The sequence below is a fragment of the Neofelis nebulosa genome, chromosome 12 (genome assembly GCF_028018385.1).
Source record: "Neofelis nebulosa isolate mNeoNeb1 chromosome 12, mNeoNeb1.pri, whole genome shotgun sequence".
Taxonomy (NCBI): Eukaryota; Metazoa; Chordata; class Mammalia; order Carnivora; family Felidae; genus Neofelis; species Neofelis nebulosa.
In genome coordinates this window covers 84,855,329-84,878,789 of record NC_080793.1, presented here as the reverse complement: position 1 = coordinate 84,878,789, position 23,461 = coordinate 84,855,329, and the positions used below count along the sequence as shown (strand labels likewise).

The following is a 23,461-nucleotide window of genomic DNA, read 5'->3' as shown; positions in this document are numbered from 1 at the left end:
TCATGATCTCACGGTTCACGAATTTGAGCCCCGCGTCAGGCTCTGTGCTGACAGCGCAGAGCCTGCTTGGGATTCTCTCCCTTTCCCTCTCTCTCTGCCTCACCCCAACTCGTGCTTTCTTTCCCTAGTAAACTTGAAAAATTTTAAAAATAAATAACAAAACAACTAGCTGTGTGACTTCCAAGGAGTCACTAGGCAATCGCCCATCTGGTTTGAACGACGAGCAGCGGCCAGAGGAGCAGGGAAATCGATACAACCCTGGTGTTCACTCTCCTAGAGAACAGTGCCCCTACCACTTAAATCAAAGCACAACTTACTGGCATCATTAACTCAAATGTGGCCAACTCAGAAATAGGAAATTCCACAGCTTTCTGTTAAGCGTCTGCGTGACAGAATTTGCTAAGACTGCCCAAAAGAAAAAGGGATTTCCCCAATACTTTTAAGCAAAGATGAAGTTCCAAGACACTTAAGCTACAGCTTTGGATGCCCAATAAAACCGCCCCCATTTGGAAGGCACGCACCAGGACATCAGTGCTTCTGTGTCCAGGCCGAAGAGCCCACCATCAATTTAATCCTCTGGAGTTGTAGCCAGCCATTCCCTTTATCGAACTGGGGCAAGAAATTCTTCAAAGGTTCTTCTGTCAGAAATTAGGATCCCTGGATTTAAGAAGCAAGAGGTTGGGATGGACAAGAGCTTACAATATATTCATAGTTGGAGACGTGCAATTCAATCAACTAAAAACTGAAAGATGGCATACCATCTGAAAACTATGGTTTCAGAACACTCATCGAACCCATAGCGCTCACTACCTGATGCAGGGGCGCCAACCTGAAGTCCAAAAGTAAGCCAGCTATCAGCTAAGAGAAACAAATCTCTTCTGTAAACTACTTCTCCTTGGCAGAGTGGATCTGAATTCTTATACGCCACTGGCATCCAAAGAGGACTTGAAGGGTCTACCAGTAAAAGGCACAGTTATTGTCAATAAATAAAATGAACTCCAAGACAGTTTCATCAACTTCTCCCCTTTCCTGGGGAAAGGGGATAGGGGAAGATGGACTGTAGTATTTTATATACATACTGGGGCTGAACCAAGCATCAAACTGGGTTCCTGGCATCCTGTGGCCAGAGCAAAAAAGTATGATGAGTTGTACAATTTTCCTAACTGTGGAAAAAAATTAAAAGTCCCTGCTCATCAGGGAAATGGATGTCTTTCTCCTAACAGGAAGTGAAACATACATTTCCTTATACGAGGGATTCACAGTGAACCCTATTAGCAGCTCATTCAACAAATACCTATTACACGCCTTCTATGTTTCCTGGGTTTAAGAGTTTGGTATACGTGAGCCAACAAACCAGATAAAGAGCCCTACCCTGGGGAAGGCCATATCCCGCTGTGGTAGATAGACAATAAACAATAAACCCAAGAGGCAAGTTACATAATCTGTTATTACGCTGTGGGAAAAAATATAAGGAAGGGCTCCGTCACGGAGAACGAAGGATGGCAAGAGACGGCCGATTTCAAATCACAACCCACAGTCGTCAAGGTCCTGAGATGGTAACAATGGAGCAAGGACCCAGCACAAGCAGGCAAGGGCATGAGAAGAACACTGCAGGGGCAGAGGAGGCAGCCAGGACATGGGCCCTAAGGGGACATACACAAGCAAGCTGGAGGAAGACCATGGGGCCAGCACTGTCAGGCCAGGGCAGGGAGCGGTACGGGACAGGAAGTTAGACAGTACCAAGGGACCGGGTCAAAAGAGGCCTGGAGTGCACTGTAAAAACTTTTCCTCTTATGGAAACAGGAAGCCAACAGTGGGTTAGAGCAGAGAAGCACCACCATCTGACCTTTGATTTTCAAGAACCACTGTTGGGGGCACCTGGGTGGCTCATTTGGTTAAGCATCTCATTTCAGCTCAGGTCACGATCTTGCAGACCGTGGGATCAAGCCCCGTGTCAGGCTCCATGTTGACAGCTCAGAGCCTGGAGTTGCCTCTGATCCTGTCTCTCTCTCTGTCAGAAATAAAATAAACATTATAAATTACAGCAAAAAGAACTACTGAAAAAAGGGGAGTCTACTGAGAGAGGCCACAGAGATCTTACACTATTTCCTAATCCTCAATAATGTGACCTAAGGACAGAACATGTGCCAGGTCAATAAGAGAAATTAGAGTGAAAGGAAAAGCAGCATCACAACTACCCAGTATTTTGAGGAGACTGATGATTAACATCCTGTAGAATTTCAGAAACAGACACGATTTCTCAAGTTTTCATTGATACTTAGGGCCGTTTAAGTGTTACTCACTTCAGGTTGGCCCACTTACCTTAAAAGCCAACCAATTATGGTTCGTAATACTATGTATGTGAAAGTTGAGGAGAGCAGCTCTCAAAAGTTCTCATCACCCCAAAGGACACATGACAAGATGCTCAACATCATTCATCATCCAGGAAATGCAAATCAAAACTACAGTAGCCCCTCACACCTGTCAGGATGGCTAAAATAAAAAATACAAGAAAACAAGTGTTGGTGAGTATGTAAAGAAAAAGGAACCTTCTTGCACTGTTGGTGGGAACACAACTGGTGCAGCCACTCTGGGAAACAGTCTGGAAGTTCCTCAAAAAGTTAAAAATATAACTACCCTAGATCTGGTAATCGCATTAATGGGTATTTACCCAAAGGATACAGAAAAGCTAATTCAAAGGGATACAAGCACCCCCAAGCTTATTGCAGCAGTATGTACAATACCCAAATTATGGAAGCAGCCCAAGTGCCAATCCATAGATGAATGGATAAAGAAGATGTGGTAAACACACACACACACACACACACACACACACACACACACACACAGGAGTATTACTCAACCATAAAAAGAATGAGACCTTGCCATTTGCAACAACATGGATGGATCTACAGAGTATGATGCTAAGTGAAGTAAGTCCGAGAAAGAGAAATACCTTATGATTTCGTTCCAACGTGGAATTTGAGAGACAAATGCACAAAGGAAAAAAGAGAAAGAGAAAAACCAAGAAACAGACTCTTAACTCTAGAGAACAAACAGATGGTTAGCAGAGGGAAGGTTGGGGCCGGGGCGGGGCCGGGGGGCGGAGGGTGGGATAGGTGATGGGGATTAAAGAGTATGTATATATATATATATATATATATATATATATATATATATATATACACACACATCATGACGAGCACAGAGTAATGTATGGGACTGCTGAATCACTATGCTGTACACCTGAAACTCATCTCACACATGTATGTTAACTGTAATTAAAATAAAAAACTTAAAAACAATAGAAGTTCTCATCATATGGAAAAGAAATTTGTAGCTACATGTGGTGATGGAGGTCAATTAAACTTAGTGTAGTGATAATCTGGCAAAATATACAAATATTGAGTCATTCTATTACACAGCTAAAATTAATGTGTGTCGATTACATCTCATGTTTTTTAAAAATCAACCAATCAGGGGCGCCTGGGTGGCTCAGTCGGTTGGGCGGCCGACTTCGGCTCAGGTCATGATCTCGCAGTCCGTGAGTTCGAGCCCCGCGTCGGGCTCTGTGCTGACAGCTCAGAGCCTGGAGCCTGTTTCAGATTCTGTGTCTCCCTCTCTCTGACCCTCCCCCGTTCATGCTCTGTCTCTCTCTGTCTCAAAAATAAATAAACGTTAAAAAAAAAAAAATTAAAAATCAACCAATCAGGGGCGCCTGGGTGGGTCAGTGGGTTGAGTGTCTGACTTCCGCTCAGGTCAGGATCTCACAGCTTGTGAGTTTGAGCCCTGCTTCAGGCTCTGTGCTGACAGCTCGGAGCCTGGAGCCTGCTTTGGATTCTGTGTCTCCCTCTCTCTCTGCCCCTAACCCACTGGCATTCTGTCTCTGTCTCTTTCAAAAATAAATAAACGTTAAAAAAATAAAATAAAAATCAACCCATCAGAAGACACTTCAGCATTCTAATAAAAATTATAGGAACTATGCATGACTCTTGCCTACATAGACAGCCCCTACTCCATAAGAAGGCTGTGACCAAAATCCCCTGCCCACCCCCCAAAAAGGGTTTCTAAATCTCCCCAATACATGGATGGAGCATGACCACTCAAGGCACTGAAGTTTTATACCTCGCAGTTCAATTATAATTTGCGATCTTTCTTCAAAGGTTTCTGATTTTGTCCTTTTTAAACGCTAAGACAGACATTCCCCAGTAAGGGTATTAGCAACAGCTCAGCAGTTTCACTTTTGAAAGAAAAATACCAGGACAGATTCACTAAGCCCTCATAAATTTTAGTTTCTCCAAAAGGCTCATCTCTATTATTCTCTTTACAGCATCATCCACCTTTGAGCGGCTGCCAAAACTGTATTAATTCAGGCAATTAAACAAAACACAATCGACCAGTAAGATAGCAGTAACACATAGAAAAACATCCAGAGATGAAAGTCAAGGTAATTTACAGAGTAAAATACGGATGTAGACCCTTGAGAAACAGTGAGTGGAAAGTTACCAAATTGTGGGTATAGCTCTCCAACTCATAAAAGATTAATCCGTCCTGTATAAAAACTAGACCCAGTTTTCCGTATGTAGGCAGATCTCTGAAGCAGAACTTTTTCAAAACCAACCCCAAAATACAGATGTAATCAATTCTAAACACTGTTTCAGAATCAGCAGACAGGCCATTAAACCTCTTAGAATTAAATATAGTTTTCCATGGCGGTAGATCATGTTGTTGTTTCAATTATCTGCTGCCCTTCCTATAAAAGGATACACTTCCCATTGTCAAGTGACCTATAGTGTCTCCAGATGGAAGAATTAATTATACTTCCCAAACACACTGTTGGTAGGTTTAGCCATGTGACTTGCTTGAGACACCTAAATGTGAGAATGGACACATCAACACAATCATTAATAGTTATGAATGGATTATTCATTCTCTTTCTCACCCTCTACCATGAGATAACACCCCAGAGTGGAGTGGGCTCACGTCATTGAGCCCAGATCTAGAGCTAGAATAAATGAGACCTGTGGAGCAGAGCCATCGCTGTCATATAATGTGAACAAGAAATTAAAATATGTTGCTTAAGGGTGGCTTAGTCAGTTAAGTGTCCGGCTTTGGCTCAGGTCATGATCTCGCAGTTCGTGGGTTCGAGCCCCACGTTGGGCTCTGTGCTGACAGCTCAGAGCCTGGAGCCTGCTTCGGATTCTGTGTCTCCCTCTCTGCTCGCCCCCCGCCCACACACACACTCTGTCCCTCAAAAATAAACATTAAAAAATTTTTAAATAGGTTGTTTTAAGTTACTGAGCATCATGTAGCCTAAGCTGAGAGATGAAACTATTTCTTTTTTAAAAAAAAAATGTTTTAATTGGGGCACCTGGGTGGCTCAGTCAGTCAGTTAAACATCCAACTTGATTTTGGCTCAGGTCATGATCCCAGTTTGTGAGATCAAGCCCTGGGTTGGGCTCCTCACTGACAGAGCAGAGCCTGCTTAGGATTCTCTCTCCCCCCTCTCTCTGCCCTTCCCCTAGCTTGTGTTCTCTCTCTCGCTCTCAAAATAAACTTAAAAAAATAAAAAAATTAAAAAGTAATGTTTTAATGATCAATGGAATAATTAATACCTAGGGCAACCTAATCAAAGTAGCAAGACATTTAAGCCTTACTGCCAATGAATTTCCATGGTAACCACCTACCTCATATAATAAACTGAAAATCATGTCTTTTCTAATTAAAATTTTTACCTTTTAAATATGTGCTTTAGAGAGGGGGAAGGAAACTTAAGTTACTTGTTTGACCTTTAGAACACCTTATTGAGAACAATGGGAGATTCAGGGAAGATTACCGTCAACGGCACACCCTTCCACAGGCAGGTAATTAATCTCTAGCTGATAAAAGAATCAAGGCTATAAACTCAACTGGCAAATCAGCGGCCCAGCAAAGCAAGGAAATGTAACTGTCCATGATTTTATGGGATGCAGAAATCATTCCCCAAAAAGTCCACGTTCACTTTAGCTTTTCTGTACTAGGCTCTGCCCGCAAATCTTACCAATATGAGCAAGACTCGATGATGACCGTAGTTTTTCAAATCATCAATTAAAACAGGACTTGATGAAAATTAGATCTCTCAAACTTTCTTCCAGAAGCCCAAGAAAAAGCTTCAAGACTGTTCTCATAGGTACTCTGATGACAACATGCATAAATTCACTTAAAAGCTTCCTTGCTGAAGGAAAAATATTCAACACCACCTCTTGCAAATTCATGATGGGGTTTTGGCAAGCTGGACACCCAGAGAAACTCAGAACACTTACTATGAGTAAGCTGACCCCGGAGAGTGGGAGAGAGATAATGCTGTACTCTGCCTTGAAAAGTCCTGAATCTGGGGGCCGCTGTTCACTCAATCACGGTTAGCACGTCCATAGTAGATATCAGGAAGGCTATTTGCATTACTAATTTCAAATCAAGTTAGGATCACGGTTTGCTACAACTGGATAAAAGTTATATCCACAAGGTGTGAATCTTCAATCCATTTGGGCAACTATTCTATAGTCCCTAAATGATACAAGGCAACAGGTCCTTCTGCAAAGCTAGTTTGTGGGAGACCTCGGTAAAGCTTAGCTCAGGAAGACTTTGCAAAAATCAGGATCAAACTGCTGGGGTTCCTGCTTCCAGTCAGGAAGCAAACACAAGAGTCTGATTTGGTTGTAAGGCAGTGAAGAATTTCCTGGGGGCTCTTTTTCCCTGCTCTTGACCAACTGGGGCAGGAGAACGCATACAAGATGGCACCCATTTTCTTCCCACACGCATTTCCCTTAAAAAAAAAAAAAAATCCACCCTCCCTTAGCCTTGGTGACTCTGTTTCCTGTGCGATCCCAGCCCCCCTGGCCACAGCTGACTGGACCACGACTCCTATTCCCAGGGAGAAAAAAGGAAGCAGAGGCCAAGCCCATCAGCACGGAGGGACAGAGGGCTAGAAGCAGAGAAAGGTGGTCTGTATGCTGGAGACCAGCTCCCCTGAGTGCCCAACAGGAATCAACTTCCTAAGCCCCCAGTTCCCAGGAGGGCTGGCTGGACTACTACGTTTTGCGGTTTTACTGGGTTCCCTCCAACAAACTCCTTACTGTTGATGCTGCTTTGATTAAGCCAGTTTATGTGAGTTTCTCTCTTTTTGTAGCCAATAAGCCTAGCTGGTTTGCTGTAAATCTTGGTTTTTTTTTTTAATTTATAAGTGTTAGATCTCAGGGAGCTTTTACAATGAAGGACTAACACGCATACAGTAAAATTATAAACCTTAAATATTAATCATGATGAATTCTTACAAATGAACACATTCATGTCATCAACAACCACACATCAAGGTAGGCATCATCAGGATCCCAGAAGCCCCCGCTGCCCTTCCCTAGTCAGTACATCCCCATGCACCTCCCCCCCGCTCTATTCTTCTATTCAGCATTGATTTTGCCTCTTCATATAAAAGCAATCACACAATGTGTACATTTATGGCTTCCTTTATTCAATATAGTAATGAAGTTACTCAATATAGGGGCGCCTGGGTGGCTCAGTCAGCTAAGCATCCGACTTCAGCTCAAGGCATGATCTCATAGCTCATGGGTTCGAGCCCCACATCAGGCTCTGTGCTGACAGCTCAGAGCCTGAAGCCTGCTTCGGATTCTGGGTCTCCCTCTCTCTCTGCCCCTCCCCAACTCACACTGTCTGTCTGTCTGTCTCTCTCTCTCTCTCAAAAATCAATGTTAAAAATTTTTTTAATTACTCAATATAATGTATCAACATTCATCATGTTGTTCTGTATAGCAGTCATTTATTCTTTTTCATTGCTGTGTAATATTTTACTACACAACCGTGCCACAATTTATCTACCTGTCCATGGGCATTTGGACAGTTTCTCTTATCTTACTATCCTTCTATTATGAACCTTTTGCAAGTGCTTCTGGTGCACAGCTGCACTCATTCCTGGTGGGCATATGTATCTAGGAGTATAATTACTGAGTCACAGAACATGTCTTGTCTAGCTTTCCAGTAGGTCCAAAGTGGTCAAACCAATTTGTACATCTATCAGAAGTTCTTGAGAGTTTGAGCTCTTCCATACCTCCATTAAGATTTGGCTATCAGCGTTTTTTTTTTTTGAGGGGGGGGGTTGTTTTGTTTTTATTTAAAAAAATTTTTTTAATATTTATTTTTGACACAAAGAGAGACACAGCATGAGCAGGGGAGGGGCAGAGAGACAGGGAGACACAGAATCTGAAGCAGGCTCCTGGCTCTGAGCTGTCAGAGCCAGACGCAGGGCTTGACCTTGTCAACCGCGAGATCATGACCTGAGCCGAAGTCAGACACTCAACCGACTGAGCCACCCAGGCGCCCCTGGTTTTTTGTTTTTTTTTTTTTTTTTTTTTTTTACTTCAGTCTTTTGACTATGTGTTGGTATCTTACAGCAGTTTTAACTTGCATTTTCCTTTTTAAATTTTTTATTATTTTTGAGAGAGAGCGCACAGACATGCATGTAAGCCAGGGAAGGGCAGAGAGAGAGGGAGACAAAGAATCCAAAGCAGGCTCCAGGCACCGAGCTGTCCGCACAGAGCCCAACGCGGGGCTCGAACCCATGAACTGCGAGATCATGACCTGAGCCAAAGTCGGACGCTCAACTGACTGAGCCACCCAGGCACCCCTAACGTGCATTTTCCTGACGACCACTGACACAGAATGCCCTTCCGCTCATTTTTAAAATTAGGTTTTGTTTTTCTTGTTGATTTGTAGCTGCTCCTGACACATTCTGGACAAGCTCTTGTTGGATATGACAAATATCGTCTACCTTATGACTTATCTTTCCCCTCTTCCTTGTACTGCTAAATCAAAGTTCTTGATTTTAATGAACATGAGAACAGGCAAAAGAGTACACGTTGCTGCGAGAAAAAGACCCAATCGTCTGGGCTCCATATAGTCACCTGATTTAAGAAACATTAACTAGTAGGGGCACCTGGGTGTTTTAGTCAGTTAAGCTTCCACCTTCAGCTCAGGCCAATCTCACGGTCGGTGGGTTCGAGCCCCACATCGGGCTCTGTGCTAACAGCTCAGAGCCTGGAGCCTACTTCACATTCTGTGTCTCCCCCTCCTTCTGCCCCTCCCCTGCTCACACTCTGTCTCTCTCTCAGAAATAAACATTACAAAATTAAAAAAAAAAAAAAGAAAAGAAGGAAAAGTTCACTAGTTAACTCAATGGCCTTTACACAGGCCTGGGACTCTCAACACAATGTTACTAACTTCATTCCCCTTCATTACTATCTTCATTCACGCTATCTTCAGATACAATCGATCACCAATTTAACAACCAGTAGTGCGCGCATTTGTGTTTATATCAAGTGTATTTATGCATTCTATCCTAGAAGCACGATTATAAATGGCGAGTGGTTTGTACCACCAGCCCTTAGTAGTCCCAGAACATGCTTCCAGCAACGCTCTGCGTAAGCAGCATCTGTAGGGAGTAACTTCCCAGAAGCGATGCACGGAGCGCTAACCTGAGGTCCCGGGACCGGATCTCATTTGTTGCCTTCCCAGTGCCTCCAGACACAAGCACCCCAACCTCAGTGACCAACAGCAATTACCCGGAATCCCGTTATCCTAAACAACCTGCAAAAGTTTCCCTGGCTGTGGCAGCAGGCAGGGCAACAGGCTTCTCGAGTGATCCAGATTTTAACAAAGCTCAGCCTGGCTCACAAGGCTACTACCTTGCTGATCATCCGGGCTCCTCTGCCCCGTACCTCTCCCTCACCCCCAAGTCACAGGCAGAGACAGATGATCTGGCTTGGCCACAATCCTGCAAGACCCTGCAGAGAGAGAAGGGTGGTGGCACTTCTCAGAGTTGGGGGCTCTTGCGGGATCCGGGTCTCTCCCTTTTACTTGTTCCCAGGGTTCTTCTTTGATCCACTGTGTGCCACAATGGCCCTTTCTCTGCTCCTCTGGCCATAAGCAAACAGGATGGCTTTTTTGAGATGTTATTCCAGGAGGGGTTTACAGTCAGGAAATACCATATCCTAGACGTTTCTTCCTTATCTACCCTCCCCGCTTCCTCCCCTCCCCACCAAGCTACATACACTTCAACACCAGGACAGAATCATATTGTTTCTTTTCAGACACACGGAGGCAAAGGAAATATACACCTGACAGGAAGCTTAAGAACTGAGACTCTAGGGGCGAATGGGTGGCTTACTCGACTGAGCATCTGACTTCTGCTCAGGTCAAGATCTCAAGGTTTGTCGGTTTGAGCCCCGCATCGGGCTCTGTGCTGACAGCTCAGAGTGTGGATCCTGTTTCAGATTCTGTGTCTTCCTCTCTCTGCTCCTCCCCCACTCAGGCGGTCTCTCTCTCTCAAAAATAAATAAACATCTAATTGAGACTCCAGAGCCCAGGCTCTTGACCACTGCCCTGTATTGAATCAGACCCATTTACCTTCACCAGTCCAAAAATAAAGGTCAAAACCAGGGAAGAAAGTGAGAAAGAAAAGGCTGTCCTGGGCCATGGAGGGTCAAGGAGAGAAAGGGAGCTAGTGAGAATGAGGCACATTTTCCACGGATTCTGCACCCCTAGCCAGCCTGGAACCCAGGCTAAAATGGACATCAACTGTGAACAACAGCTTGAGGTCAGGACTCAGATCAGATAAACAGGTGAGCACCATTATTTGGTCAAACTGGATGTGAGGCCCAAGGTTCACAACACTTTTTCTTGGAAAGAGCAAGTTCCCAAGAAAATGATTCATCAACTATATACATGTCAAGCCCTTAAGCAGTATTTCCTCCTCTTGCTTGCAAAGGTGTGGACAGGAAAGAGGGACTTTTTTTCCCCATTGTAGTAAAGCTGCTTTATTTACTGGTTCTGGGCTGGTTCAGAGATCTCAAGCTTCTTATTCACCCCTGACTTCAAGAGGTATTCAAGAGGTAAACCTCTGGCCGCCCTTCCCAGCAGCAGGCAGAACCGAGCCCAGATGCCGGAGCACCGATTCTGAGTGGGCAATACTGTTCTCTGGAAGGTGTGCAAGAACTTTATGAGCATAAGGGATTTCATTAAAGGAAAACGAAGGTCTTCCCATCAGGTTCCCCTGGTTTCTCATGATTATCCCCAACAGTAGCCTCTCCTTTCCGGAGGTTGGCTAAAATAAACCTAAAAAACAAGCAACAAGAGACCATTCACTTTCTCTATTAAATACAACTCTCCCGGAAAGAAAGGGACAAATAATGCATGGAAAGTTGTGTCCTGCCGCCTAAACATTTGAGTCTTTCCCCAAAAGTGAGGGGACAGGAGGAGGTCTTCGGGCACCTCACCTCTTTCTTCCATTTGCTCCTGCCTTTTTCCCGTACCTTGGTCCTGCCCTATTCTACACTTCCAATTTTTTTTAACTTTATTTTTTAGTTTTTAAAATTTACATCCAAATTAGTTAGCATGTAGTGCAACAATGATTTCAGGAGTAGACTCCTTAGTGGCCCTTACCCATTTATCCCATCCCCCCTCCCACAACCCCTCCAGCAACCCTCAGCTTGTTCTCCATATTTATGAGTCTCTTTTGTTTTGTCCCCCTCCCTGTTTTTATATTATTTTTGTTGCCCTTCCCTTATGTTCACCTGTTTTGTCTCTTAAAGTCCTCATATGAATGCAGTCATATGATTTTTGTCTTTCTCTAATTTCACTTAGCATAATACCCTCCGGGTTCCATCCACATAGTTGCAAATGGCAAGATTTCATTCTTTTCGATCGCTGAGTAATACTCCACTGTATGTATATACCACATTTTCTTTATCCATTCATCCATTGGCTCTTTCCATACCGTGGCTATTGTTGATAGTGCTGCTATAAACACGGGGGTGCAGGTGTCCCTGTATCCCTTGGATAAATGCCTAGTAGTACAATTGCTGGGTCATAGCGCAGTTCTATTTTTAGTTTTTTGAGAAACCTCCATACTGTTTTCCAGAGTGGATGCACCAGCTTGCATTCCCACCAATCATGCAAAAGAGATCCCCTTTCTCCTCATCCTCGCCAACATCTGTTGTCGCCTGAGTTGTTCATGTTAGCCATTCTGACAGGGGTGAGGTGGTATCTCATTGTGGTTTTGATTTGTATTTCCCTGATGATGAGTGATGTTGAGCATTTTTTCATGTGTCGGTTGGCCATCTGGATGTCTTCTTTGGAGAAGTGTCTATTCATGTCTTTTGCCCATTTCTTCACTGGATTATTTGTTTTTTGGGTGTTGAGTTTGATACGTTCTTTGTAGATTTTTGGATACTAACCCTTTATCTGGTATGTCAATTTGCAAATATCTTCTCCCATTCTGTCAGTTGCCTTTTAGTTTTGTTGATTATTTCCTGCTTTGTGCAGAAGCTTTTTATTTTGATGAGGTCCCAATAGTTCATTTTTGCTTTTGTTTCCCTTGCCTCTGGAGACGTGTTGAGTAAGAACTTGCTGTGGCCAAGGTCAAAGAGGTTTTTGCCCACTTTCTCCTCGAGGATTTTGATGGCTTCCTGTCTTACATTGAGGTCTTTCATCCATTTTGAGTTTCTTTTTGTGTCTGGTATAAGAAAGTGGTCCATGTTTATTTTTCTGCATGTCGCTGTCCAGTTTTCCCAGCACCACTTGCTGAGGAGACTGTCTTTATTCCATTGGATATTCCTTCCTGCTTTGTCAAAGATTAGTTGGCCTTATGTTTGTGGGTCCATTTCTGGGTTCTCTATTCTGTTTCATTCATCGGAGTGTCTATTCTTGTGCCAGTACCTACACTTCTCATTTGTATATAGTGAAGTTGCTGCTTTGTTTTCATACTGAAGAGATCACATTGCCCCAAGAGCCACAAACAAATGGGAACTGAATTAAAAAAATAACACTTCTGACAAAACAGAGTCCATTGAACTTGGGAAGAGTAACTTAAGAGTACCCTCATGGCTCCAAGTTCCCACACACACACACACACACACACACAGAAGGCTGTAGGGAACAAAACAGGACTCAGATGCATGGCTGGCAGTGGGGGGTGTGTGTGTGTGTGTGTCTCAAATCTTGTTAGGACAAATCTCTTTTCAACCCAAATGTTTCAACTTCAGCGGATGGAAACACAGAATTCCTGATTGAGTAAAGGATAAAAAAGTTACCACACAGCGAGTACCTAAACCATGGTGATCCCCGATCCACTGACACCTTTCAGACCTTCGTGCAGATCTGGCGGCCTTGGCATGTTAGGGATATAATGATGCATATGCATGCCGTGAATACTTCTGAATGCCCACAGGGCACAAGCTAGCCAGTCCCCTTCTATTTGATCACTCCCTAACAAGCCCCCGCTGTTCCTCTGGCCAGTGCCTCCCACTCACCCATACCTCGGTCATTCTCAGCATCGCCAACAATTCTCCCATCCCTTCCCCCCAACAAAAACCTATCAGAACACAAGTTCACATGACTTCATGAGAGGATTAGTCTGGAATTCCCTCAACTTAAAAAAAAAACAACTTTTTTTTTAAACAATATACTGCAACTTCCATAGCAGTGAATATTTGCACTGCTTCTCCCAACTGTTACTGAAACCCTGCCTAGAGGCGCCTGGGTGGCTCAGTCGGTTGGGCGTCCGACTTCGGCTCAGGTCACGATCTCGCGGTCCATGAGTTCGAGCCCCGCGTGGGGCTCTGGGCTGATGGCTCAGAGCCTGGAGCCTGCTTCAGATTCTGTGTCTCCCTCTCTCTCTGCCCCTCCCCCGTTCATGCTCTCTCTCTTTCTCAGAAAAAAAAAAAAAATAATAATAATAATAAAACCCTGCCTCGATTAAGAAACGGAGTTGTAGGAAGTAAACTCCAATCATTGCTGGCCTGACCTCCTCTCCCAGATATGGATTGAGTCAACTCCCCCCTGACTCTTGAACTATTAACTCTGAAAGGAGATCAAAGGGGGGGGGGGGGGGGGAGGTGTCTCTGGAGGCAGAGAAGTCTTACTCAGCTCTCAAGATCAGAAGCCTGGGTTTCCCAAAGACACTCAGGCTAAGCCACCCAGGATTTCATCTTGCCACCAAGATGCCACACAGTCTCAAATACCTTAAAGGTCCTTAAGACAAATAGTGCCTACCCCCTGACCAGCAACACCCCCCACCCCGTGATACTTAAAAGGAGAAAACATTTGCACTGAATAACTACAAAGGGGGGGGGGGCTGCATTCCTAAGGACACAATCCTCACAAAGAAACAATGGAAAAGATAAAACAGGCACCTTGAGTAGAGGCTGAGGGATGAAGTTTCAAAAGGCCAACAAGAAGTAAATCGCAACAAAGTCTAGCACATCAAATCACATGTTACCTTTCATCAAAAGGAACTCGTTTTGTTTTTCTAAAGAAATGGCAACAACTTAGCACGCCACTGACGTTACACAATATCCAATGTCTCCCTGGGTTGACAACCCCTTTCTCTTTTTTTGTTGCCTTTAAAAATTCTGCACCAAGAGCTCATGTTTTCTTTCGCTTTTCCTTGTGGAAATTTAATTCCCGGCCAACTCCAGAATTCTCCTACAAATAGGTCGTGGTCAGTGGCAAACATCAGTAGCTCAACTTAACCAGAAAAGTTCGAAGGCTATCATGAGGTGAGCAAAATCTCGGTCTTCAAATATACCGAATGCCTTAATTCTCCTGCAGAGTTTATTCGTAAAGTTTTGTTTACTTCTATTAATAGTGAATCCCTTGACCTGCATCTCCTACCAAATTAAAAGAGAAAAATCCCACGAGAACGGAATTTTATAGCACGGAGAAACAGAACGGCTAGAGCAGTTAAAAAGTGGACACGAAATCTCTAGGTGAATTTTTTTTTTAATATTTATTTTTGAGACACAGAGCGAGTGAGCGAGAGGGAGGCTGAGTGGGGGAGGGGCAGGAAGAGAGGGAGACACAGAATTCTGAAGCAGGCTCCAGGCTGCGCACACAGAGCCCAACGCCGGGCTCGAACCCATGAACTGAGAGATCGTGACCTGAGCCAAAGTCGGATGCTTAAATGACTGAGCCACCGAGGAGCCCTCTAGATGAATTCTGTAACTTGCCTAATCTCTTCTCTCTCGCTATGCTGTAATATAAAATCCTATGAGCGCTTTTTTGAGGTGCTCACTTTACTAGTCTGGGGGATTCAATAATGCATATTTACAACTGGTTAAAATAAGACAATGAAGAAGAAGAAGCTTTAGAACAACTAGAACTCACAACTGCTGGGCATTTAAATGAATACAACCATCCCACTGCATCCCACGGCAATCTCCACTACAGAATTGTGCAGCCCAGCAACCCCACTCCCAGACGTGCATCCAACAGAAATGTATACATACGTTCACCAGAACACATGCACAAATCTGTTCATGACAGCACTGTCCATGCTGGTCCCGAAGTGGAAACAAATGACCCAACGCACGTCTCCAGGAGGATGGATTCAACAGTGGTATAGGCACACGAGAGAATACAATGAAACCACGAAAAGAACAATCCATAGCCACACAAAACAACGCGGATCAATCTTACGAACACAACATGCAGTGAAAGAAGCCAGACACAGAGGACACACTCTGTGAGACCATGTATTAAACTCCAAACATTGACCAAAGGAGTCTTTGATATTAGATGGATACTCCAGGGCCATGAGTAGGGACTTGAAAGCCATGGGATACCAAGATGAGAGGCTTGGGTCCGTGGCTCTGTTTGGGGAAAGGGAAATGAGCAAGTATTTGGCAGCCAAGTGGCAAATAGCATCATATAATACAGACAATCACCACCCCTAAAAAGGGCTGCTCTTAAGCTGTTTTTATTTTATTTAATTCATCTAGAGAGACAGAGAGCGTGCACATGGGGGAGGCAGAGAGAGGGAGATACAGTATCTGAAGCAGACTCCAGGCACAGAGCCCAATGCAGGGATCGAACTCACCAACCGTGAGATCATGACCTGAGCCAATGCCCAATGGACTGAGCCAGCCAGGCGCCCCTTTGTTTTGTTTTATTTTGTTTTATTTTATTTTATTTTATTTATAGAACAAGCGGGGGTTAAGTAGTTATTTTTATAGCAGAGAGCAGTTCTGTTGACGACGAGGAGGGGGGAGAGAAGTGGGAGGGAGAGGAGGAAGAAGGGAGGGAGAGGGAGAGAGAAAGAGGGAGGGTGAAGTCAGCTTCATTTCTACCCTTACTCTAATTATTTTTTCATATTTTCCCCAAGGTCAATGGGTGAAACCAGTCAGAATTACCAACAGGAAGCTAAACAAATTTAGCCAAAAATGTAATGCAGGCATCCACACATTTACATTCTTACCTATAATCAAGCCAAAAACTATATAAAAAAGGAGTTTTATCTGCGACACACAATAAATGTGAACCCTCAACAACAGAAGTTCCTGAGTGCTTCTCTGGGTACCAGGTAATTATAAAAAGGGATTAGTATGTCTTCTGAGTGTTAAACTAAGCCCCATTGCTCAATTCCATTAACTAATTAAAAAAAAAAAAAAAAAAAAAAAACAACTTCCAACAGCTTCCAACAGAGCTACAGCGTTCCTGACGTTACCAGAAATACATAACTGTTCCCAATTAACTGATTGCTTCTGTAATGAAAAAAGCATGAGGATCTTTAGTTCTAATAGGCTTTTCTGGTCTGTACATCCGTACACAAACACACAACTCGACCACGTACATGTTTCAAGATTCTTCATCAGTGAGAATATCATTTGCTTTCATCATTCAGACTTTAAACATAAAGCTCAAGGAAGAAAAAGGCAAATAGGTATCAGAGTTTAAAGGCCAAAGCTAGAAAATAAAAACAGTTGGATTAGGTCACCTGCTATGCTCACCGGGGGACACGCTGACGAGCAATTCACACGTCTAGTGCCTGCAGTGTTTTAATAAGAGCCCCACTGTTAGGCCTTCCTCCTCGACAGTTCTGTTCTTTTCCATTGCTGAAACACACACACACACACACACACACACTCTCAACAAACCTTAGTTTTCCATTTCTCCATGGCCTTGTCAAGTATGGAATGCTTTATTTAAAATCATAAAGGTAAACGGAAAAAAAGAGAACTAAAAATCACTAGATAAAAATTAGGGAATATCTAATAAAATTGGGAGGTAGAGGGGAGAGGAAGAGAAGAGAGGTAAGGGGTATTATTAATTCCCTTTTTTCAAATTTGTTGAAATCACGTGTAGATTGTGGCAGTTTAAAAAGGTTCCAAATTTGTCGACACTCTTCCCATCGAGTGGCACATTCATGTTTCCTCCCCTTCGAGTCTGAGCAGGCTTCTGACTGATCCAATGGATAGAGTTTGGTGAAAGGAAAGTCATGTAACTTCTAAGGCTAGGTAGCTTCCAACTGGTTCTCTTGAGGCATTCTAGCTCAAGTTAATTGCATTTGTCCATCTGGAGAGTATTTTTGGATGAGATTAACGTTTTAATCAGTGAACATTAGGTAAAGCAGACTGCTCTCTATAACGTGGGCGGGCCACACCCAATCAGTTGATGGCCTGAATGGAACAAAAAGATCAGCTTCCCCAAACAGGAGAGCATTCTCCAGTAGACTGCTTTGGTCTTCATCTGCACCACCTGCTCTCCTGGGTCTCCAGTCTGCTGGTCCACACTGCAGATTTTGGCCTCAGCAGCTTCCATAACCCTGTCAGCCAAACTCCTTAAAATATATCTTTTTTTTAAAGAAATATATGCACATCCTATTTGTTCAGTTTCTCCGAGGAACGCTGATTAATACATGAAGGAAGCTGGTGGCCAGGCCACCAGTCCGACTACCTGGGGCCACCATGCTGAAGTCCCCATGTGTAGTAATACTCTGGCAAACAGTCAACACGGAGCCTGGTCTCCTGGCCAACCCGGCCAAGGCCTGGGGCATTGGAGCAAAACCTCCTTGGACCCTCCAGACCAGCCAATTGGCCAGTGGAGTGCCACACAGAGACCTCCATCAACACCACAAGCAGCGGCCAAGCCCTGCCTGACTCTATAACCCACGGAATCCCAAACACCATTAAAATAATTGTTTAAGGTAATTTGCTACACAACAACCACCAAAAGAACTAAAAACAGGACTTAACAGGAACACCTGAGACTGGAGATGAACAGGCACCCAAGAGTGAAGAGTGTTTGTTTTCATTGTAAATGTCTTTGTTGTTTGCATTATTTTATGTACAAATATAACTTCAGAAAGGTATGGAAAACTAAAACGACAGCAAATGTGTTTAGTGTTCACAGTGTACCAGGTAGCTTTCCAAACGCTCCGTAAGGTTTTTAACTCATTTAATCTTCAAATAACCACATGAGGGGAGGGCTTTTATTACCCCCTTCTTATGGATGGGAAACTGAAACACAGAGAGGTTCAGTAACTGTGCCAAAGGCCACACAGCGGAGAGGTCTGTAGGATATTGAAGGAGACCGGGCCTTGAAAAATGAATACAGGTGGGGAGTAAAGCAAAGGGCATTGCAATGCAGGCCACAGCTTTTGAATAAGCGAGGCAGTCTGGTAGTGCTTAACAGGTCAGTCACATGCTTAGGTCACAGAGTGAGGTCACTCAGGTGAATGGCACCTTGAGATTATACTCTTTGTCCAGCGGCTTGTAACTGCTGAGCCAGCCTGGTTGTCTTTCCGCCCCTTACGCCACCAGAATGAGCCATGAATATCAGAAAATCCCACCCTTCTGCCCTCCTACTACAACTCTGTATCCTTCTATCTCCCCACTTGCCATGAACTCTGGGAGGGTCTAAGCGGCTGACTTTCCCCACTAGGGCCTTGCAGAAAATAGAAACATAATTTTTACTAAAGGTAAATGGATACTGGCTTATTCTATGTGCAAGTTGGTGGAGTGGTCTTCACCTCAGAGCAATTTTTGCTGCATTTTGAGAGCCAAAAGGAGGGAAGAGCCATCAATCAGGCAAAGAAATGATCACTGGACAAAAAATCTGTGGCAGGTGTTCACAATCGAACCCCATGATACGGACTTTAAAGTAAAAATATATTCTCCCAGGGGCACCTGGGTGGCTGGCTCAGTTGGTTACGCACCTGACTTTGGCGCAGGTGATGATTTTGTGGTCCGTGGGTTCAAGCCCTGCACCCGGCTCTGTGCGGACAGGCTCCGGAACCTGGAGCCTGCTTCAGATTCTTTATCTCCCTCTCTCTCTCTGCCTCTCCCCAACTTGAGCTCGCTCTCTCTCTCTCTGTTAAACAAAAAAAAATTTTTAAGTTTTTTTTCCCAAAAAGCTCTCATCTTTTTTTCTGCCTTTATATTATTTCACCGATTTTCACGATCTTCCAGAGAAAGAATGGCAGGAGACCAGCATCATCCCCACTGTCCAGAATGGCCTGTGCCCTGTTAATCTCTCTTCTTCAAATGGTTTGGTGATATTTTCTTCAGAGATATCTGCTCCCTTGTCAATTTCTAAGGCTCCCTTAAAGCTCAGCTCAAGTAGTACCTTTCAGGAAAGCCAATCCCAATCATCCAGGCAAAAAAGATCTCTTGTCTCAGAGCTCATAGAAGCATTCACTATTTGTTAAGTGAACTAAACACTCCTGTGTTTCCTATAAGGATTCTGCCTGGTGTTTTTAATTCCTACATAGAATTTCTGGACAACCAGCTACTTAATGGTATGATTCCTCTTGTATCCCCTAAAACTCCTAGCTCAGTACCTTTGCAAAAAGGATCATATAAAGAAAAATTGTATGTGACTGGCCAATGAAATTACAATAGTTGCATTTACACTATTGAATAAGGTTATCAGGGTCAAAGTCACCATTACTTTGAGAATTACATTACAAACCAATTAGATACCTTTTGGTAGGTAACGTATTAGTAATTTAAAGATTTCTCTCATCAGCTGGGTACTAGATTCAAGGACAGCTCGATTCTGCAGGTAGTAGGTGAACTACATGTATCCACAGCCATGAAAAAAAGTCTCTAGTTTGTGAAATAATCCAAAAGGGGGGGGGGGACTATATGCATAAAGATGATTTCTGCAGTAATATATACCAGTACAAGTCCAAAAAATTAACAATCATTGCCAGTTATGGGGGATTATTAACTGGAAACCTGTCCATGGGGTTGTGGATGTGTGCAGGAATTAGAAAGTCATGGAGACTAAAGCAACATGGAGATATACTTTAAGAGAAAATACAAAATCGAGCAGACATGGAAATGCACTGGAAGGAAACACAGATGAAATAATCCAGCTCCTGGAACGGGGTAAATACGGGTCACCTTTTGTCCATTTTGTCCACTCTGTAGATTTACTGCTTTTGCAATTTACAACAGGACAAAACTCTCACACACTGCTAGTGCAAATACAAACCACACGATCGCTTGGGCTTCTGTTCAGCAGTGTCTGCTAAACTTAACAGTTTAGAACTCAACAATTTTAAGTATACACTCAAACCCAATGTGTACATGTGCTAAAACGTTCACAGCCAGGCTACGGGCCATAGACAGACAGAATCTGGAAACTACCAAAACACCCATCAATCCCAGGACGGGTAAGTAATTTGGGGTATGATCACGATGGAATATTGCACAGCAAAGATGAGTGAATTACAGCCACTTGCAACATCAGTAAAACTCACCAACATCATTTTGAAAGAAGCCAGATTAAAAACAAACAACAACAACAAAAAGCAACGTATTAGATGATACCATGCATAGAGAGCATGACAACAGGCAAAACTGATCTGTAGTGGCAACAGTGGGTACCCTGGGAAGAAAAAATGACCTGAACAGAGCAGGAGTCCCCCACAATATGGCAACACTCTCTCTTGATCTCAGTGTGCATTCTAGGTTTAGGTTCACTGTGAAAATTCACCAAATTGGTATGTTACAGTTTAACGATTCCTTCAACAATTGGCATTAAGCCGAGCCACACATGCAACATGCAAGGTGCAAAAGAATCATAAAATGTCCCCCAACATTTGAAACCAACTTGACTTCTTGGTTTGATTGCAGGGCAGAAGAGAAGTGGGGAGGCTGTTGGGTAGCTTAGACAGCTTCACCTCTGCTCCCTGAAATGCGATTTTTAAAACATGCACAAATAATCCAACAAACGCCCGAGGGACAAGTCTGCGATTTTCACGGACATCTCCCATCTCCCCTCGCGGCTTCTGAACCTGCTCACCCTACAGGCCTCAGCTGCCAAATGCACTGCCCCTTTTAGCTCTGCTCCTGCCCCCTCCCCATTGCCTTGATTTTTCTCCCACTACACCCCCTCCGCTCCTCCTCTGAACTAGGTGGTAAACAGAAGAGCACATCAGCTCATGAAACTATTTGTGAGTAAATGCTGACATCACAAAATGAACCCAAGTCTTGACCGTATCGATTCCAAGGGCCAATTGCCTGTGGTTTCTTTCCTTGGGGCCAATTTAGATGATTTAAAAGAAAACTATTTTTAAAACTGCACTCCTCTTTTGTTCTATCACCTTTCCCCCCAAAACACACACATAGACAGAACTCACTTTTGCAGAGGTGGAGCCTCAACTGGAGTTTTACAAAGTGTGCTAAAGCATCCTTGTGCCCCCAGGGGGAAAAACGCATCCCTCCAGTGTGTCTTCAAAGGAGGCCACCATTCCGCCAATGGCCTGAGGCTCTCCTGCATCTTTAGACACTAATCCCACCACGAGACAGCCCCTACTATTAACAGCCCCAAATCTATTAAAAAAGAACCCAAGTTTCTAATTCAATCTCTACCTTGGGAAAACCTCACCTTAACAGGGGAGAGGGAGGCTGAGGGAAGGTGAAATGAAAAGTGCTCATGGGGATGGGGTTTCTTTGCGGGGGTGACAAAAACTGTTCTGGAATTAGTGATAACGGTAGAACTTGGCGAATATACTAAAAACCACGGAACTGTACATTTTTTTAAAAGAGCGTATTTATGGCCTATTAGATCTCGATTTTTTTTTTAAATAACTAAAACGTGGGAGTGCCCCACTTTTTACTAGAGAAGGTTGGATGAAAGGAGCAATTAGCAGGTGAACAGCTAAGCACCACCTGAGAATCAAACTGACTAAACCCGTGAATTAAAAAAAGACGAAACAGGTCCTGATTTCCATCCAACTCAGAGGTGCGAGGAGGGGTGGGGGGTGGGGGGCGGAATGGAGGCGGGACAAGAAACTGCACAATTACACGTTTGGAGGATTACCCCTCCTTGTTCGTTGGGTTCTCCTGCAGATAGATTTCATTAATTAATCCAACGAGACGAACCTCGTAGAGAGGAGGTGCAGGCAGCGAGCGCTGGGGGACGCCACAGATTGATTTTAACGCTAACTCGGCCCAAGCCGTCACCCGTCACCCCGGGGCAGCGCGGCTCCCACTAACCCGCAGGACCCACCACCAGGAGCTGTCTCCCAAAGTTCCCCGGGAACCCAGATGGGGGGTGCGGGGGAGAGTGGGCAAGGGGTGGTGGCTGCCCAGAGCGCAGGATGCGCGGGTTTGCTCAAGCGGCCGGGGAGAGGGGGCGTCGGGGACCAACTCCGCTCGCACCCTCCCTGACCTGACGCCCCGGATCGCCCAGGAGCCCGCGCCGCGCTGGCCAGGGTCCGGCCCCGGAGGCCCCGGGCTCTCCCGCCCTTCCCCCACCTCCCGACCCCTTCGACCCCGGCCGGAGCCATCTCGGAGTCGGCTGAGCGCGGCCGAGACCACCTGCCGCTCTGGGATACACAGAGAAAGGGGTCCACCGCCACTCCCCCTGCGGAGCGGAACCGCGAACTTCACCCGCTGACGCCGCGGGGAGGGTCCTGCACCCCGTCCCGGGCTCGCACAGGACTCGAGGGTACCCCAGCGCCGTGCGTCCGCACCCTCCCGTCCCCGGCCCGGACTTCCCCGCTGCCCCGACCGGCCGAGCCCCCCCCCGCCCCCACCGCGGCCGCAGCGCGCGCCAAAGCCGGGCGGCCGCGCAGCCCCAGCCACCCTCTCGGACCCCGTCCCTAGGCCCGCCCCAGGGCCGCGGGGGGAGGCAGGGCGAGCGCGAGCCCGCTGGGCTGCCCTCCGCCCCCGCCCCCGCCGCCGGGCGCCCCGGGGCGCGCGCCAAGTTTGCGGGGCCGCCGCGGGGGTCAGGGCCCGCACCCCCCTCGCCCACCCGGCCCGGCACCGGGTCCCGCGCAGCGCCGGCTCACTCACCTCCAGGCGCGCTCCCCAACCTGCGGCGCCCGGCCGGCCGCGGCTCCGGGACCTCGGAGGAGGGGGCGGGGCGCGGAGGGCGGAGCCAGCGCCGGCGAGCAAGCGCCAGAATTAAACCCCGAAACGGACTGCAGCCGCCGCAGGGACGGAGGAGTCGCGGGAGGCCGGCCAGCCTCCGTCCCCAGGCGGGAAGCGACGGCGGCTGCGTCCCGGCGCGGGGCGGGAGGGAGCCCCGGGCGGCTCCGGAGACCGCCGGGGACCCCTGCGCGGCGCTTCTTTGTACCCCGGGACCCGGCCGGCGGGCGGGCCCCAGTGCGCCTGCGCGCCGC

At 45.5% G+C, this 23,461-nt stretch overlaps 1 protein-coding gene across 2 annotated transcripts in view; it reads right to left on the bottom strand.

Annotated features, from left to right (window-relative positions):
* Nucleotides 1-23,250, bottom strand: part of KANK1 (KN motif and ankyrin repeat domains 1) — a 210,605-nt gene extending 187,355 nt beyond the window's left edge. For both annotated transcript variants that reach the window (XM_058695771.1, XM_058695772.1), the window contains exon 1: nt 23,133-23,250. The gene's annotated coding sequence lies outside the window, so the exon portion shown is untranslated. The remainder of the gene's footprint in view (nt 1-23,132) is intronic.
* Between the last annotated feature and the right edge of the window lie 211 nt (nt 23,251-23,461).